Below are 20,547 nucleotides of genomic sequence, written 5' to 3' on the forward strand. Positions count from 1 at the left end.
CACTTATTAAATTATATTGCAAAATTATAATTGTATACAGATGTACGTACAATCGTATGTATTGTGTATGTATATATATATGTTAAAGTCGAGTATATGTGAAACACAACCAATTCATTTTCATTTGTAGAAAATGGGGAAGAAAAATATAATTAGACCCCTAACTATACAATAATTTCTAGTCTAAAAATCAAATACTTTTACATAGCCAAGTAATAACATTGAAGAGAAGTATGCATTTCTACGTGGTCGACAAGAAACGTGTCAATGCGCAGACAGCAGAAAAATTCATCTAGCAAAGGTCAAAGCCCCGACGAAATATTATACAGAGAAATCTGCAAGAATCTCGGAAATAGCTCGACACTGAGAAAGAGGGAGAGAGAGTGAAAGAGAGAGAGACGAGTCTTCTACAGTGACGCTGAAGAAATTTTAAACCTCCCGGGGAGAATACTGGACGACAAGATACTCCAAACTTTCTTACACGCTTATGGATATTGCACGCCGATTCTTTTCTAAACGATAAAGAAAAAGAGACATAAGGGGCGAGATGCAAAAAAGGTGATGGGGCGAGATGTAAGAAGTAGAATAGAGGAGAAGGAAGGAAACGGTGCGATATCCAGGCTGTTTTATACGACCATCGTGAAGCACACACAGTGTGTACAAACAGTCAAGAAGTTGCTAGTATATGGGTGAACGTGTATACGCATCAGGCTCGTTGTGTACACGCTCACTCACGAGCGTGTACACACAATGCTATCGCTTATAGGAATGCTTATACACCATGACCTGCACCAACAGTGTGGCAGCGAGGGAAACCTCGGTGCAAACGTCATCGAGTACAGTGAGAGATTATGCGTGGAAAGGGGGCCGAGAGAGCAAAGGGAAGCCGAGGAGAGAAGCACGCATACATCAAATCAAGGAACTTGAGAGATCGACTACAACGTCAGAGGAACTCGTTCGTGACATGCGGTGACGTTTGACGTGATCTATAGCTGCGAAGGCACCGCTTGTCTCTATTCATCATGCCGTATCTACTGACCTAATAATGAGTAATTACTTAATAATTCCAAGGAGATGGAAGGGGTAAACGATCTCTCTTGTTTTATCGCGTTCTCGAAACGTTAGATCATGGCCTGTTAAATTGCTATTTATAAATGTCTTTAGTTATTAATCTATTAATTGGATCCTTTGCTAGTTGGGAACTTGTAGCGCGCAAGGTATTCAAGATCGATAACTGTATACCGATTCGCCGCAGGCTTTGCACATGTAAACGTGATAACACGTTTTTGATACAAAATACAAAAGTATGGTAAATTTTGTAAAGAAAGAAAGAACTTGAATAAATAAGTTGTAATCAGATGTTCGTGACATATTAATAATTAAAAATTGATATTATACAGAGAAAAATAAATTAACCAAGGAAAAGATAATAAGAGTAAGAAAACTAATGAAAATATATCTATCGATTTATATTTAACATTCATAATGTTAAAATTTTTAGTAGAAGCTTGTACCTTGCTTGATATAATAGTTCCAAATCTACAAAAACATTCTTCATCCCATAATTACCGCTTCGGCACCTAAGAATTATCGAAGTTTCCAACTATTCCTTTGAGCAATATCTATTGAAAATATATATTGAATAAGTTTATTATGAGAAAGAATATTCGTCGGTTGTTAAACGTTAATTAACGGGTGGCTGGCTGAAAGAGGAAGTTTTCTCGGGCGGTCGCGTCGGCGAGATCGCGGCAGATTAAAGAAGGAAAAACAAACGAGGTGGTTCAGAAAACAAGGAAGGGGGCGACGGTAAAGGAGCCCGGATAAGGTTGCAAGACCCGTTGTATGTTTAATTAAGAAAAAATCCCATAACCCGCTAATGGGCGTAACGGTGTCGCCGAAAAAGAACGTAGGCACCACAAAAGAATAGAAGAAAGTGCTCTGCTTGGCGGATTTCGCGTGGCTACGAACAAGCCTCTGCCCTTAATTCCGTAATACGAATATATGCACGTACAGGCGGGAGAGGAAAAGAGGAGCAGGCGTAATGCACGCTCGTCTAAGTACAGTCTGTAATTATGAAATAACCCTGGACCCTCTTTACGCTTCTATTATCATAGCTTTTTACGCCAGCACAGGAGAAACCACGACAAATTTTTCCGTAGCTAGGGCCGTGCTCAAAAAGTCGTTCTCCATTTTTCTCGTTTCACCCCATTCCTTTTCTTTCTCTTTCTACCTAGCGCGCAAGGTATCCGTACGCTTCGTCGTTGACAAGCTATCGTCATTGTTCCGCTGGCCGTGTCCTCTCGTTAAATGCCTTTTTCCTTCTACCCAACCAACTTTCGGTTGCATGGCTGAACTTTTTCGGATTTAACTAGATTTTCCACTCTCGGTGTTTATCATGTATCCCATCGGGGATAAAGTGATACATGCGTGTTCACGCCGCGGAGAAATCCGGAACTTTTGCAATTTTACCGAGTTACATTCGTTTGAATTGCATCCGTCTCGTATAATCCCTTGTATAATTTCGCGGCTCGTGTACAACCAGCTCGCTGCACCGTTAATGCTGCCGAAACCTACTTGCCTACGGTTTGTTAGCTTTATGGCATTGCGATTGTGCCGAAATAAAAGCTTGAAATTGATTTCGTTAGTTGAGAATAATTAAAAATCGGTTTCGAACGTGGTATGATATGAGTTTGATCCATACGCGGCATATATACGTATATCGCTTCGAAATGAATCGTTTAAAAACATTTGTCAAAGTTTGGCAGAATTTTTATTCTACTGAAATAGCTATTTGTTTCTTCTGTATTTTCTACTGTCACGAATTGCCTTTTCACCGTTGCCATTCGTTATACGTTCTAACCTTTCAACCGGATCATTAAGAATTAATAGAGACGAATTAATTTCAGTCGGATTAGTTCTGGTCCTTGCAAATGTAAATGTAATGTAACAGGAGATTTCTGAAATCCCTCAAGCTAAATAAATTAAGTTCTATTAACGAGCCGGATGACAAATAATTCATTTATCTTTCTCGATTAATAGCTTAGAACGACTTCTAACCACACGTATCGTATCGTGTATCTTGCAAACTTCTACCGTAACTAAATTATCGATAAATTGTTACAAATTTTTCAAGCAACCAGTTATGCATAATCATCGACGAAGACGAACCGTATCGCAATTATACACGTCGTTCAGTCGCGTAACTGTAATCTTTCCAGGTGGATTTCGTTTGAGATTTCGTGGCAGCTGGTTACATAAGCTCATCGGGCCGCTCCGATTCTTGAATAATTTATGCCGACTTTGTTGAGAACCGCTGCGCCACAGAGACCAAGCATCGTGCATACGCGATAAGACAAGTGCAATGTATTCTCTGGCTATATGCGCGCACACACAGGCCTGACCTAGCACGCGCAAAAATCATGTATGCACGGGGGCATTCCAGAAATATGCCTTGATAAATAATAACTGAAGAAAAACAAAGTTTTGCGAATGTCGACGAAAAAATTACCATTTGTTTCGCCTCCTCCTACGAAGCAAAACATCCACCCAAGCTACTCGTATTCGCGTTTCAAGCAATCAGACACATGCAGTGTTATTTAATGTCTGCTACTGTTTCCTGGCTTTATATTTATCTTGTTTTATAGGTACATACAGAAACTGTTATACAAGGTTTTCCATTAACCCCATTTTACAAGCGCGTTGTTTTTCGTCTATGCGCGTACAGAAGGTTAGTTGAAACTGCATTAATGAAATGGTTTCCGACGAATGGTTTTGGTAATTGAATATCTCGAATTTTATTTAAAAGGAGTTGATTGCAAAGTTTATAATGTTTCTATAATTTATTTTAGCCCTTCGAAATCATGTGCTATGCCGGGATAATATGTACTTAATATATTCAAGTATAGACTTTATAAATTGAAAGTATTTATTTTATATGTATACATACAGTTTTGTAGTATTTATAATTATTTAGAAAAATGATAGTCAAACGATCTAAAGCTTCTAAAATGTTCCTGTTTATACATTGTTTTATTAAAGTCTGTTCTCTTCTTTTTATACTTCATAATCAACTCATGTATTCATCTACCATATTTTACTGTATAAACTTGTTACAAGAAGACTAATCACATATTCATTTCAAGAAAGTATACTGAATATATCACGTATATAGAAATATGTAATGTGAAGAGATCAGTGAGTAATAAGGTATGCCCACGATCAGAGACATTTCGTATTCAAATACTAAAATCTGCTATTTCAAACTATTTGTTTCACAATTTTTTCACAAATGTTTAAAAAGAAAGATATCGAAATGATTTGAAGCTTCTGAAATATTCACACACTTGTGAACGGTTTTCTAGTCTACCCTTATTCGTTACATTTCGTACTTAATTTATTCAATCGCGACTAAACGCGATAACGCGATATCAAAAAATACCAATTAATCATAACTTTTTCACATCACTGTACCAAACAACGAAGAATAAATCACGATTGAACGTTTTAATTTTCTTACATCTGTATTTTTATTACTCTAGACGCGTGTCTTTCAAATTATCTCTCTGCTAGCTACCACAGCGTTTCCAGCCTACCTTCAACTTTAATTTCGGCTGCGGACACTTAGAAAAGAAAGAGAAGAACGAGTCGCATGCTTTCGCCGTTCTGCTGAAACAACTATCGGACGATACGTGTTGACGTCACCAAGCACAATACATGTGCAGCTAAGCGTGGCCGTTCTTTAGCTACGATATCCACGCGTTATACAGCCGCGTGGCCGCTTCAACGTTAGCAGTTACATCGTGTTTCACTAACACCCTATTCATTACCCTGCTCACTCCATCGACCTCGTGTACACGAGTCCGGTCTGCATTTCAGTCTGCTCGCATTAAAGCTCTAAATACCGTGTGACGAGCGCAAACGGCTGCCGTGTCAGGATGGCCCTATCTACTTCCTCCCGCCTCTTGGTCTCACTCGGTCTTTCCACGTCTATATCTTGCCTGCCCATCTGCTTTCACCCCCCGCCTCCTTTTGCCCCTTAACCACGGCATTTCTCTGCATATGCGGCTACCAGGCTATTCCCTATTAAAATCCGAAACTACTCGGGCAAATTTAGAATCTGCCAAGTTCGAGACGAATGTTACGAGCCGGGCTAAAAGCCACTTTCCTTTTTCCGTTCATATCACGTCTGAGTTTATATCGCTGTATCTACTGCGCGGCGTAACGAGGACAGCTGGTCATATAGCATCACACGTTCGTTTTGTTTTTCTTTTTCTTTTTTTTTTTTTTTTTAAATTATTATTAAACATTTGATATCTCATGTGAGGTTTACTTCCGTTGCAAAAGTACGTACAATGTTTCTTTTGTCTAGTCCCGCAATTGGACTTGTGTAATTAACTTCTTTAAAATTTTGGTTTTACGTCATATTGTTTCCAGCGTCATTTGTAGACCATTTCTGAACGAATGTTGAGACAAATTCAAATTTTTATGAATACGACTAAGGAAATAGAGTTTCAACATAGATTTATTTTATTCTACAGTATTTATTACACATTATATTTAATAATTACTGTATTTTGGATATTTCACGTATCTTTGCATATTATGTGCATTTCAGTATTTTTAGTTTTGCCATAAATGCATAAACAGCCGTGATCCAGCTAACACTACATAACATTATTTTATCTACTTCTGTAACTTTCCTAATTTTTTCCCCTCTTAACATCTAAATCATTGTTGATCTAGATCTTTGATCGAATTGATAACGAATCTTATTGTACTCAATACAAAAGTTTCATCTTACGTACGTGTCATTCAATCGCTTTACGTTCGGTTCGTTACGTTATAATGTAATCTTACAAGCTATGTTGAATACGAAACATTTCGGTACTGGTTAATAACTTCATTGGTTATTAGAATTGGAACTATAATCTACGTATGAGGAGAATCAAACCAACAGAGGAATACCAATTCCAGGAGATGATTCATTAAATCTGTATTCGACATGAGAGCTAACAGTACGTGTAGATAACATTTCACAGTGGGATTCGATCTCAGATAGCAACTGTAATTGTTAATCGGTACAGGATATCGTTACGTGTTACGAAGATATAGCGTGGAAAGTGCGAATGTTTATAATTTTACAAACTTTTATTATCAATACGTCACTTACATTATCGTTTTAAGCATCGTACTACAGGCGTAGTACTTATAAACGCTTTGTTCGTTGTTTGCTTTATACACGTTACGATAACTCTTATCAGGTATTCCCTATGACTTTTTAATTAATTATTATTGAAAGCTATTGTATCAAGAACGTTGTACATTATCCGTTATCACTAGCGATTTAGCAACCACGCTGGGCTGTACATTTTTAAAAGGTTTCGTCCACATCTGTGTTGCAAATTGTACACTATCGTTGCATATTTTTGTTTGCTATTGTTCTGTATGCTTGGTCGTCACCGCTCGTTGTCGACGCGACCAGAAAATTTCAGGACCTGGTAATTCCATTAAACCTGCACATTATCATTCATCGAGAATTTGCAGTACGATGACAAATTCCACGAGATTCGCCACAACATTTGCCCTAATGTTATTTTCTGTCGAATTTAAACCGGTTAAATTAATAGAGGTCCCTGTTTTTTTATCGTTTATCAGGGACCGATCAAATCGTGGAAGCTGAAAAAATAATGTCGTTCGTTAAAGTTTCTAACAATATTTAGATAGTGTTTCAAGTATTGTACTTTTCGGATAACGACAAATATAAGTAAATTTTATGGTTTTCGTTCCATTTCATGGAACAAAAAATTCTTTAATCCTGTTTCGTTCTTTGGATCATTTGTAGGTACTATCATGCTTTTTATTCTTAATCGATGTTATAAATTTGAGTAAAATAGATATTGTACATGCTAAAGTATCTCTCAAAAAATATTAACCCTTAAAGGCTCTTGACATTTCATTCCGTACGAATATTATTATGCAATATTAATATTGTTCTATAATAATCTAATCTATAATAATATTATTATCCCATAGAAATACCATCGTAATATTTTTAACCATTGTAAATAATAACTGTCTTACTTCTCGTTTGATATTTAATATAATCATAAAATTGCATTTAGTTGACTGCATTGATTTTTCAATTGAAAAACTAATTTATCAGAATGAAATTTCACCTATCATAGCATTAATGTTTATTTCTTGTAATGATAGCCTTTAAGGGCTGTAAATCTTCTCGCTTGTTACAGAAGGAACGCGGTTGAGACACACTATACGCACATAAATTCGAGATAGTAGAATTAAATCAAGTTGAACATTCATTAATGTTTCAACAAAGATCAAATACAAATATTTTATATCAATAGGCTGAAACTTATCCTTTGAGTCATTTGCCTTATTTGATCAGAAAATATGCATATATAGATAAATAAAAGTGCATTTATGGAAATTTATCGTTTATATGATTCATTATTTTCTGTATTATTTATTTTAAATGGTCAATTATGTTTGTATATAAATAAATACCATGTTTTATAACATTACACAATGATATATAATACATCATATGCAGTATTTATCCATTAGTATACAGGAAAGCATTTATGAAGGATTCATATGATTGATTCATTACGTATGATTTATAATTTTGCCATTTATTTATATATCGTTTCTCGATTCCAAGACGATACTGTTCGTTTCGAATACAAAATAATATCAGGAATGGGAAATAACATTCAAAAATGTCCTTCTCCGTACATAGATGTGAAACATATTCATGTATTTGTAGAACAAAGTTGAAAGGCAAATATTACATGCTAACAGAAAATATCACTATTCGTTTGTTAAAAATATATCTGGTACAATACCAATTTTATCGAACTGGTTGAGCGAACAAACACGGTAGAAAATTTTAGAATAAACCAGTTCGGCGGAGTTATGAAAACTCAGAATATTATCTGTTTAATACTTCTGCATGTACGACAAGGTATATGTTTCAAATATCTTTTTAGTTTGATATTAAAAATGCAAAACTACGTATATAGTTCTTATAATTAAAAGTCACGCACTTTTAATTATAATATTAACGTTGCCTTAGTAATGCGTCAAGTGCTCCTTGAAATGTACTTTATAGTTACATATTTTAAGTATCTACCAACCTGTTGCATTTCCTCCTAAAGAAAAGTATGTTAAACATATATTTATTGCGGCTGCGCGAATATTTCACGTTTAGTTGTCTCTATTTACTGATATAGAATATTTATGCCAAATATATATTTGGTTATAAAAGGGGAAATTTAATGCACACTGTTAACACAGATAACGCATTTTTACTAAACATCAATCACATATCGAATCGTAATAGTTGTCTTTGGATGCCGTTGTGACTGTACAATTATCGGATATTATCACGTTTAAATGGAATCTTTCACGTATACCCTGTAGTCTATATCACGTAACTAGCGCTAAGAGGATCAATTGCACGGTGCATTCGGTTAGTACTTTGAAAACATAGCCTTGATTTCTCTGCTCGCAAGGAAATTTATTCTTGGGTTTTTTTATGCAAGACGTTGGTTACTGTAGCCATCCAGTAAGACAAGTTCGATGCATCATATAAGCATCAGCTAGTATCGCGTTCATGTCAAAACTCTCATGAGTACCCAGACGAGTAGTTTGTACCTCAAACACCAGCGCACAACACTCGAGTTTGGAACTGTGAGAGGGTGACAAGCAGGATAAATCACACTGTCGTGTTTTAATCGACTCATCTAGGTAAGTAAGGCGGCGAGGACACGAGACTTAATTCCTCTGATCGTGAAGAAGATTATCATTGAATCTCTTTACGGCTGAAGCCATTGCAATCAGATATACATCGTCTAACTAGTACGTTATGACTTGGTAAAATTATGTCGTAATAATAAAATTAATATTCCTGATTGTCAAACACTGTGACAGTATTTTGACGTTTACAAAGCTCTTGATGTTTAAGTTTGTTCATTTCTGAACTATGAAATGAGTAAAGGAGGTTCCTTTGTCAAATATTTACCTGTTACGTGATACGGTCAAACAAAGGGAGATATGTTTTTGAATTCTACTCTTGCGTCATTTCTTCACAGTTTCTATGATAAATGACAAAGTCACTATACGTGTTTTATCCCCTTGAACAAATTATCGATATCGGCGTCGGTCATAAAATATAACCCGAAATAGTTAAATTAAAGGAAAACATTCTTCGATGCGTTCTCCAAGAGCAAATGACAATTTCCTGCAGGAGACACGCACACAGCATATCCTTCTTATACGCCAGCGATGTTTGAACACCAGGAAATGTGAGTGTGAACAAACTCCTTAGTGCGTCTGAAGATAAGGAGTACGATAGCAGATTCTCGCACGAGCGCATGTGACGTCGGCGAAGACGACGCGATACCTCAGACGAGAAATGGCCTCGTAAACACAGGGCGAGGAATTCAAAAGGATGAGATTAGTCGCGTACGTGGCTGGTGTTTCCACTTAGAACCGCGTCTCGCTATTTGCTATGCAAATAATCTATTCGGCCCGCCTCCCGGTGTTTAGTTGTACACATTCAGCCAGCCAGCACACGTTCCATCATAAATATGTATCATCTGGATGTAGCTACGTATCTAAATACACACAGAGATGTGGCACACAGACGTCTAGGCGTAATCGCTCGCGTCGCTTGTACACCGTTTGCGTAGGCACACACGCGCAAAGGATTCACGCGAGGATACGTTAGCCTGAGAATGTTCGCGCGCGAGACCATGCGCGCTCGTGTCCGCTCCGTACCTATACAGTGTACGATGGAGCACGGATGCCAGAGAGGTGTAGATGAAGCTTGAAGAGGAGTGGCCAAGGGCAGAGTGGCAGGTACGCGCGTGCTTGCATATTAAGGCGTGTTCGCGGAAAATTATTTTTAATGCGCCCAATTAGAGAGGTACATGTTACAAACATGATTTTCATGGAAGATAAATGAATTTAATAAACGGAAGTCCCCGTCGAGCTACAGGCAGGAGCAGCGCGCGCTGTTAGGCGGCATATGGAAGCGACGTGTGTCTGAATACGAGCCACCCTCTCTCCTTTTCTACGTTCCGTTTCTACTGCACAGACCTGTACGGCTAATTATCGTCGACGGGATACACTTTACTACCACAGGTTCATGACGAGAAGCGCCTTACACTGGCAAGTAAACGTCTGGCGAACAACGAAAACCTAGAAAATGCCAGAAACGAAGGCGTAGAACGGACGCCTCTGGATATCCGCCACCTCGCGCTAATGAAACCCGTTTATGGAAAATTATTGTCGATGCTAATGCGGACCGTCGATGCGAATCTCAGGGACATGGCTACTTAGGACAGGCTACACAAGGCTACCAGATATGACGAGATTGAAAGGGGCAAGATAATATCAAAAATTGTTAGAGGAACGGACTCGAATTTTTACAGATCGAAGGCACGGAGTAGTAGGAATTTAATATGAAAATTACGAATGACTGTGTCTGCATTACTTTACTGCAGAAGATAAGTTACAAGTTCTCGAGAGGAGTATCGCTACTGGCGTTGATGTTTTTAATTTAGTTAGAGCAGTTTATTCACATAAAACAATATTGCATAAGTCATAGCGAAGTGTTTGAGTAGGAATTATCTTGCACGTGCAGTTTTACTATTTACTTACATTTAAACACGCTGGATTTCAATTATAGCGATTGTATCGCGACTATTACACAATCGTTTTGCCATATATTTTCATTTAACACTTCTCACTACAAACAGAATATCTCACAGAATTCTTGAAGCACTTAAATCTAATTAAGATACGTTCCAATTACTTTAATCACGGTCGAATAGCTTTACAACCAATTCCAGTGCAGATACCTCCGGTTAAATTAACCTATGCATACGTATCACTGTTATACAGAGAACCTCTGAAAACAAAGTATCCAGCGTTTCCGAGCAATTTGCGCAGATAGGTTTCGAGGCACGCTCTTGAACGTTACCTTTTACCATGCGAGCGGACGAGTTATGGCTACTAGCGTCCAGGAAAACGTCTATTCAGTCGGACTGGCGGCTGAGAGAAGTTTCCACGATCTCGGACCGTCCAACGTAACCGAAACCACGAACGCATAGCGTTTCCAAAACGCATTTGCATAGCCACTGGTTTATACTTTTTCGATATCGAACTATGCGGTAGCGCTGCGGCCCAACACAGTCGATTCGACCGTGCGCGAAATTGCGCCGCTTCGGCCATCCTCTTTCCACCCGACTGGATTCCAGTATCGTTGTTACGTCGTTGCTAATTTAAAGATCTTGACGATCTAACTACTCCCCAAGGTTTCGCGTACCAGGCTCTTTCGTTGGTTTGCTGGTATCGTTACCTGCCCAATATTACGATACGATGGCCTTACTGTTGCCGTTGGTAGCTTTCGGCTACCCATCACTTCCACCAGCCGCTTTTTTGTACAACGTTTCAGCAGGGATACGATGGCTCCGACGTAATATTCGTCTCGAATACACTCACGTTCGGAGTTTAAAAGAAAAGATACTCTTGGGACTGGTTAAACGCTTGGAACTTCTTCGAGCGTTCCCTATCGACGGTTAAGAATATTGGCGAAGTTGCGCCGTTTCATTGTGAAAGTATGTTCAATCACTTGTATATATATACATATACATATGTTGTTGCAAAAGGTATTTTAATAATAAATTTCAAAATGAGTACGGTCACCCAAGATTTTAAGTACCTGGGTGTGACAAACTGTGTCCTAAATTTTTGCAGTTTATTTAAAGTGAGTGGAAGGGAATGTAAAAAAGAGAAAGACTAAACGCACGTGTGCTCGTTGAATGGAGTGGTCGTTGTATGGAACGTTGTTGTTGAGTTGAATCATTTTATGTTGTTCAGTTGTAGTTTTATATTGAATTGTAGTGTGAAGAACTAACCTGATATGTTTATTTATGTTTTGATTCACGAGTAAAACTATTCCAGAACTATATCCCTCTATTTAGTTACAAAATATCATTTCTGCGAATATATATGAGCGTTCCAAAGCGTTCCAAATAAGAAAACTAAATACTTTCGTACGATCAAGACGATTCTAGAAACAAACGTATTTCAATATATTTAATGCGATTTACAGAGGAAAAGGTGCAAGTAAATCTCCTTTCCTGAATGAATTGTTCTTCTACGTGATTAGAATATTTCCATTAAAATGTTACTTAATATTTAATTCTTTGAAGAAAATAAACTTTGAATATCGTTTAACTTGATCTGTCTTTTTCTAAATTTTTTGAAGTTTCAAATTAGTAATTGGTAAGTTTAATACATACGATGTAAAGTATTCTATTCGCAGATAGAATTTTTGAACAGCTTAGAAAGTTAAATTAAGATCACGTTAAAAATTCCATTATTACTCTTTCTAAGTTTCAACACAGTCTCCGTATAAGCTAGATTCTTACGTTTTCTACATATTTAACATTATTCTCCCAATGTGCACGTATCGGAGAACTCGTCATCTTCATTTCCAACTTCTAAGCGACTCATTTATATCTCATAGCTAAAATATTATTCAATCTTATCCAGGATATCTCGTTTATCTGATTACTAAATACCTTGGTTGCTCTCATGAGATAGAAATAAATCGTGTCAGAACAAAGTTAGTTGGTTCAATATGAAAAACTCTAGGATTTACGAATTTCTTTCTCAAAGGTTACTTTTTTCAAGTTTTCAAAGTCACGGATATTTTTTCTCACTGGAGATATTTTTTCGGACATTTCACCGCATCTTCTCATTACATTCTTTCGCGCTTTAAAGAACAAATATTCAAGTACTAACGAATCTAAGATACACCGTATGATAATGATACTCCATTTAGTTATCGTTTAGTTACTTCGTTTCTACTTCCTTTCAACAAATTTATTGCGAGCTATATGTCGACCCAGGAGCACAATTTCGTCGAAAAAGGGGCCGTGCATCCTGATGAAGGCTAATTTTGTAACCCTCTTGGGAAAGAATAACGCGTCCTACAGGAGCGAGTTAACGATACCGGAACTCTTTATCGTCCACCATCTCCTCACGGCATCGTGAAAGTTTATAAACGATAGAAATATCCGACTTAACAACGGTTACAGACTTTCATAATCTTCAGCAGTATTTTTGCCTCTTTTATACGTATGGTATATGCATATAATCAGATGGGAAAGATACGAGAACGCGACGTTCACTGGCGCACGTTCTGGAAATTTAAAACAATCCGCATGCTTTTCAAAATCGAAACTAAACTAGTTATCGTGCGCACGCGGCAAAGTTCGAGCGTTTAAGTTATTTAGGTTATATTTTCACGTGAAGCACACAGTACCCCGAGATGTTCTCGCGCTTGTTTGTAGACTTCGTGAATAAAGAAGACATCGTATTACCATGCAAGGCAATTTCATACTCTATCCGAACGAACAGCTCTCCACAAGTCACCTTCAAGCTTTACCTAAACTCTTTATTACCGCCCTGCCCATTTCCACGCGGAGTTTATAGGGAATGAAGATACGACTCTTGAGCTCTTCCATTGGCAACTACCTGTATATTACCTGGCGAGTGAAGAAAATGTCTTTCGCCGGATAGAAAAATTATGTGTGTGAGATGCAAGTTTACTGTTGCTGAAATACCTTTCAGAGAAATTAATTCTTAAAACGTGTCAGCGTCTTTGCAGCTAGCTATCGTACGAAATATTTCCTTGTTTCATAGTATAAAGTCATTACTTCTATTTCTTTCTATTTCGATTCACCTGTAAGAAAGAGTGAAGTCTTACACGGTTAATTAAGATCTGATAACATCAGTTTTAACCAATTATTTATCATATTGCAAAGCAGACGTAATATAATGGAGAGTAAGTGCGTTACTATCTTTTATCATTTTCAATTTAGAAATAAATTAATTCCCATTGAAGCGTTATTTTTGTATTATTGTGAAATATCTTTTCTTTCGTGGGTAGATGTCTGCTTTCGTTACTACTTGATAGACAATTTAAAAGAATTATTTCGCAGATTTAGAAAAAGATTTAGCGATCTTCCGAAAGTTATTACTTCGTACAATTGTTCGGAGATTAACTTCGATATTTAGACACCTTAATTTCTTTAAATAGAAACAGTAATCGCGTAGCAAAGGAAAAAACAATGCTCGCAATATTCAATAGCACAGAATTCCATTGCACAATATCTTAATGGAAGCGCTCCGATGTAGTTATGTTTTAAGATTTATTTGTAGAATAACATTGACAAAACGTCGTGTCCTCGATTCTTGAAAATGTTCCAACGATCGTTCTTCAATTTGCAACTTGATGAGTGGATATCTTCTATTCACGTCGCATGATTGAAATTCCAATCCCCTGACGGTGCCGCTATCCTTTTGCTCGACTTGCATTTCCATAAAGCCTTCGGCTCGATCCTGTTAGCGATCAATTAAGAATTTCTTGAAGAAATGTAATCAATTAAATGCAAAAGCAAGAAAACGCTGCGCGATTAATCGTAGGAGGCGAATCTTTGCTTAATCAGGTATCGCGGTTGCCTTTATACCGTGCGTGCAATCTCATTAAGTTTTCTTCGTATGCACGTACGCCATTCCCGGCGACGGTATGTGAATATCGATTATCGTAGTCGCCAGTTTTTAACAGCGAAACCACTTAATTGCGCCGCATAAAGTTTGCAGAAAAGTCGAATACACGTCGAATACACGTCGAATACACGTCGGAGAAAGTGAGTTCAATTTGTATGTAGATTTCACTATGTTGCTCCTGTTTATAGTATAAAATTCTAGGTTGTAGGATGTAATCATCTCTATTAGAATTTATATGCGGCCGCTTAATCGTCTAAGGCTTGTTTCAGATGCGAGTGCATTCCAATTTCGTTTCGTGTTTAACGTACATCGAGAATTAAACGGTTATTGCATGCGTTATCAGTTCCTTTTGCAAAAATAACGTGAATAGGAAGAATAAAACTTCGTGCAATGATCGATATCTTCCTCTTTCAGAGCAACTTTAAACCGAACTAGCCATTACGAGAAAAATGTGGTTATTATTTTATCAAGTTGCAATTTGAATAACCGTCTATTCTAAAATATCCGAAAAAGCTAACCGTATATGAAACAATTTTTTAGAATACTTTTTTCATTATAAATACCTTTGCCTAAAGATATTCTTCGCGTTGGTATCATTTTACGTGAGATGAAACCATTTGCGGGGTGAACGTTGCAATTTGTAATTCTTTTCCATTTATTTGCATTATTAGATTCTATTTTTCAACATATTATGATCTGGAAAGGAAATCCGCAAGTTTGCTGAATATTCTTTTCGTCGTTACTAATTCCTCTGTCTAAACTCTATAGTTTTATGAAATTTGTTGAACTCGAAATATTTAAAGCACTGTGATAAATAAATTTTTCTTTTTAAATTATGGAAACTTTTTTATGTTTCAGACTTTCGTAGCGAACACCTGTAAAGAGTCGGCTATTTTAATACATTTTTTGTATCTCCACAAAAGAATGCGTAAGTTACCCACATTTTTTAATATTACGGCGTTTATGTAATTTTTGTACGTTATTTTACTTACTGCCTGTACCTTAATCAAATTTTTATCGCATTCTACGTTATAACGAGTATGTTAAATTGATAAAATACAACGTCATCGTTATACTTTTGATGAAGCTACGGAACGTAACCCAAGTTCGGTCGCCGCAAGCGTTTCTCTTTTTATTTTCCATCGACTTGTCGTACTTTTTGGAGGCGAAACGGGTCGAGTCTGGAAGGTCTCATTAGTGTATAATTACCGCGAAATGAGCGACAGCCTGGCTAGGCTTCGTGGTTGCATCGCTTCACCTGTAACTCACTACTTTATTCTAGCAAACAACTACCGCACATCGATACACTATCGTGTAACATGTAACTGCTAGATCAGCAGTTACGATAAGCCGAGAATTATGTTGACAATGTTAGTGAGTGAAATACAGGTTAAGCCTACTGGCAGGTGCTTCTGCTGGTTGGCTTAAGACAATGTAATTAAATGGATATTGTGATAATTACACCTAGCGAGAGAGAAATGCATGCTTGCGAAGTTTCCATTTACTGGATGCTTCTGTGGGCTTGCAGCTAACTATCGTCAGTTGGCTTTTCGTTGCAATCGCGCTTTCCAATCGGTATCAACTTACTACTCTTTCGTTTTCATTTGTACAAAAATATTCGTATTCCGAAAAAGTATCTATTGTCCGTGATTTATGATCGTAAATTTCGTCGAACGTGGTTAGAAGCACGTTGATATTTGATTGTCACTTTGGAAAATTTATTGTTACTTCACGGTTTTCCATTAATAGAAATGATGAAACGTAGAAATACGAAAGGCGTGAATGGTATATATTAAAATTAGCACAGATAAAAAGATTTCATACTCGAAGCCAATAAAAACGAATAACGTAGATATATCGTAATTTATGGCGGTAATAAAATTTGGAAAATTTTAGTGCCGATGCAGTGTAAATCGGTGTAGTTCTATCGCGACAGGGATTATTATTAATTACCGTGGAGCTGGCTACAATGCACTTGATGGTTCCTAAATAAAAGAAAATATCGACGTATGTAAAAGTAAGAAAAGATCATAAATTACAGGAAAGGGAATAAAGAGCGTGTATCCTGTGACTACTTTTGTCGAGTGATAAATTTTAAAGTAAAAGTACTATGCTAACGAACGTCGCGCTAGAAGCGTGATTAATTCATCAAAATTTAAATGAATCGGCATCGTTGCGTTATTTCCGAAGTTCGTCGCGGTTTCGCGTGCTGTCATCCTTTGTTCCGTGTCAGAGATGTCATTTTTCCACGGACAATACTTATCGTCTTTGCCCGCCGTTCTCCTTTTTTTTCTCCTACCAATCAAAAAACGAGTGACGCCCGATGTTCGGCAAAATTTGCATATTTACTGGGCCGAACCGGATTCGATGCAAATTTCTGTTAAATCTTTTCCCATCACCTTCCCTGCCTAAAGCGGTCGTGTCCCGTTAATCCACAGGTTCGTATCGGAAAAATGGCCGCAGACACGTGGAGTAGCTTATGGCATGCCCGGTAGCAGTTTATTTAAAACACCTATGCGGTTTTTGTCGAACGTGCACCGTGCGCACGAATTCTATCAGAAACTAGCTGCTTTCGAACAACCGACTGACGTTTCATCCGATGTCAGCGGCAGCTTTCAAACCATAGGAATAAAGAATTATAAAATTCTGTATCTCCAACCGATGAGAACGTTAGAATATGTCTCCGCCAACGCTTTGTCAATTTATGATTCGCGGCCTGATTTTTGATACGACAGTGACTTCGTTCGATCGAATCGCAGTTAACAAGTTTCGGTCGGTTTGTCGAACATCGGTTATGTCGGAATAACGTTGTTAGAGCAAACGTAGACGTGAAAAGTGACGTATGGATTTTGGAAATAATAACGGCATCCGCATATATATCGCTGTCTTGTGAGAACCATTTTATTCTTTTATTACTTGTTGTACATATAGCGTACATAATGGGTTAGATGGGTTACCCTAATAGGTTAGGGTAATATAGGGTTAGATAATGCTGTGATTTTTATATGATGATATTATGATTATATGATGTACATACATAATTGGTAATTCAAATAATTTACGGAAAGATAGATGACAATTATTGGAACATGTACAGATATCCTGTCTAATAGCTGACAACACATATAAAATGACTTTACTTCTTATCAATTTTGATAGATGCAAATGGATCATTGCATTCATTGATTGACCTATACTAGTTAATGAATATGCTAAACAGAGTAGATAGCTATTGCACTATCGTCTGTTTCTATTTGCACGGGGAAAATGTTCTGAAGGAAGAAAATATGCTTGCATTGTCGGTGGTCACTCATTGCACCTTCTGATCAGCTGTTCAGTATTTCCGACCTATCGAGGTTTATGATCAGTTTCTAGATCTTTCGACAGTGTCTGTGTTCGTATTAGGTAGTCCGGAAAGTGTCTTTCTTTCGTAAACGTGTGTTTTACACTTTCATACAAACGTGAAACCAAGTCTGTGAAATGTCACGGTGCTTATCTCAACAAAACAAAATGGATCGTACGTAATTCGACAAAATAATATAAAACAAAAACGTTGTGCGTCTATTATTTCCCCATACAACGAAAGAAACTTTTAGGACAACCTATTATTTCAGTAGATTCGCGACGTGATGTATGTATAATCAAACTTAAAGTATTAATCATTCGTTTCCCCCGAGTAAAAAGAAAATAATGTACCGAATTAAATTAAAAATAAAAATCAGAAATAAATGAGAAAATAATGACTAAATTACAACGAACAAAAAGAAGTAATTGTAAAATTGCGTCTGGTCACTGGGATTAGACGAAAAAAGCACAGGCAAATTTCCATCCAATCGATTTATTCATGCAAACAAAGTGTTACAAACCTGATCTATTGCTGACTACAAAAATTGTAGAAAGGATAAAGAAACAAAAAAAAAAAAAAAAAAAAGGAAAAACACGGCTGCGTATATATCGGGCACTCTTTGCGGCATAATCTTTACAACCGCCATAAACCCCGTTTTTCATATCGTTCGCAAGCTCCTTACCCATCTCTCTTTTTGTTTCTTTCCCCTAGGCACGTGTCATGGCGACAAAATAATTTTCCCTCCAAGGCGGATAAGGCTTCCCCAGGTGAATTTCTGCATTTTAAAATTACTCGGTTAGCTAACTACAGGGGTAGATATACGGTGACGTGATTCATTTCTTCGTTAACGCTGTATTTCACCTCGTGATCGTTGCTCTTTCGCGCGAACACTTTCCGCTAAACCCCAACGTGGCTTTTATCGACAAAAGTTGTGCACCGTCCCGATAACGCCTTTGAAACTCATTGCGATCGCATCCATTCAAAGTGCGCGTGAAATTAAAGAATTTCGAAGCAATTAAGCGTTGGAAGTCGATGTCAGGTGGAGTGGACAGCTTATAACGCGAAAGGAAACTCTCTGGGGAGCGGCGGCGATTGATATTTAATTATTGTTCCGCCACTCGATGATAGCCGGGATCCTATTGTCGTTTCGAAACACAATTTTAACTACACTTCGTTTTTTGTACAAATCGAACTTAGAGCGATGTATAGATACTTTGTTTTATACTTTCGACAAACTCTTAAGACTATGTTGTTTGTCTCGATGTATTTTTCCTTCGGTGGTGTTCCGTATAATTTAATAAATTGAAACGATAGACATTCTATCAATAAATAATAGATACTTATTGTTAAAAATTACACTGACTGACGTTCTATTTTTGATTTAACTATTAACTTATTATTACGATCATTTTTGCTTGTATGCTTGCTTGTAAACGCGAGTTCACAAGCTAGTTCGAACTTACCTCTGCATACGTTTCGCTTTACGTTAGAAAACAAATAATTGGAGAACTGCGTCTAGCCACTAGGATTAGGCGATTTAAACAGATTACTTGTGAAAGATTGATGTCGTACCTTTTCCTCGCAAACGTCAATTCGATTTCACGGATTAATATAAATCATAATTATTTTCCAAACAAGAACCAAGATTAATCATGCAATTACTGCGTACAACGAGAAATTTGTTATTCTGAAATGAGCATACGCGAAAGGAAGGAACAAATCGAGTCTCGTCGCAATCCATCGTGCAGGAACGCAAAATGACAGGAAATAGCGTCGCGTCAGAAAACAGCATCCGAAAAAAAAAGGTATTTGTTCCGATGTGGACAGTTTTTACGAAAGCAGACAGGGACATTCGCGTGGAATCAGAACACATACAGCAGCATTCGTATCCGCTGTACGTTTAACGAGTGCCGTAAAACGATAGGATGTTAAATCGCTGGCCATGTACAGAGCGCACATACTGGATTCTATGCGAATGTGAGAGTAAAGAGTTGGATGCGAGAACTGCGATGCTGTGTTGTTGCATAAATGGCGGTATATTCTAGCAAAGAGAGGTCAGCTTATTCACGCTACCTGAGTTATCACACACCGGGGATTGCAGTGATTCTCACTGTTCAATATCGTAGTCTTATCCAACGATGTTATTCCGTCCGTTCGGGGGATACCACGCAACAACCCCTGCATCTCTCCTGAGAACTCTTAACATAGTAATGTTCGGTCACTGGGCAAGTCCGGCCGTGTTTATCTTCCGTGCCAATTCTTCTACGTTTTTAACTCACGCTAAGCTGCACCGCGAACTCAGGAGACTTCGTTTCTTGCCCTTACGAATCTTTATTAACGACGAAAATTAGCAGGGTAATTTCTCAATTTCAAGGACGAATTAAAAGTATACTGCAAATCTTTATTTCCAGCTTGTTTGCAAACATTTGAAAAATCGCCGCGTAGTCTAACGTTTGAGTATGCTGGTGATTTGAAAATAAAATATATCGATATTGTAGTATCGTGGACAAAAAGGCCTAAGAGATATCGGGTAAACCATAAACAATGTCGCGAGAGCAGAGGCGCCGTCGGGCCCATCAATGTGTCGTCGATCT

At 37.5% G+C, this 20,547-nt stretch overlaps 1 protein-coding gene and 1 long non-coding RNA gene across 28 annotated transcripts in view; one reads left to right on the forward strand and one right to left on the reverse strand.

The window, feature by feature from the left end:
* LOC138182723 (nucleolysin TIAR) overlaps positions 1–20,547 on the reverse strand; it is a 585,490-nt gene that overhangs the window by 306,396 nt on the left and 258,547 nt on the right. The window lies entirely within an intron of this gene.
* The window catches only part of LOC138182727 (uncharacterized), a 482,518-nt gene that overhangs the window by 84,420 nt on the left and 377,551 nt on the right, over positions 1–20,547 (forward strand). For all 21 annotated transcript variants that reach the window (XR_011173879.1, XR_011173887.1, XR_011173889.1 and 18 more), the window contains exon 2: positions 15,466–15,535. This is a non-coding gene — a long non-coding RNA (uncharacterized LOC138182727). The remainder of the gene's footprint in view (positions 1–15,465; positions 15,536–20,547) is intronic.

The sequence above is a fragment of the Bombus flavifrons genome, chromosome 8, assembly GCF_040668555.2.
Source record: "Bombus flavifrons isolate JBK064 chromosome 8, iyBomFlav1_principal, whole genome shotgun sequence".
NCBI lineage: Eukaryota > Metazoa > Arthropoda > Insecta > Hymenoptera > Apidae > Bombus > Bombus flavifrons.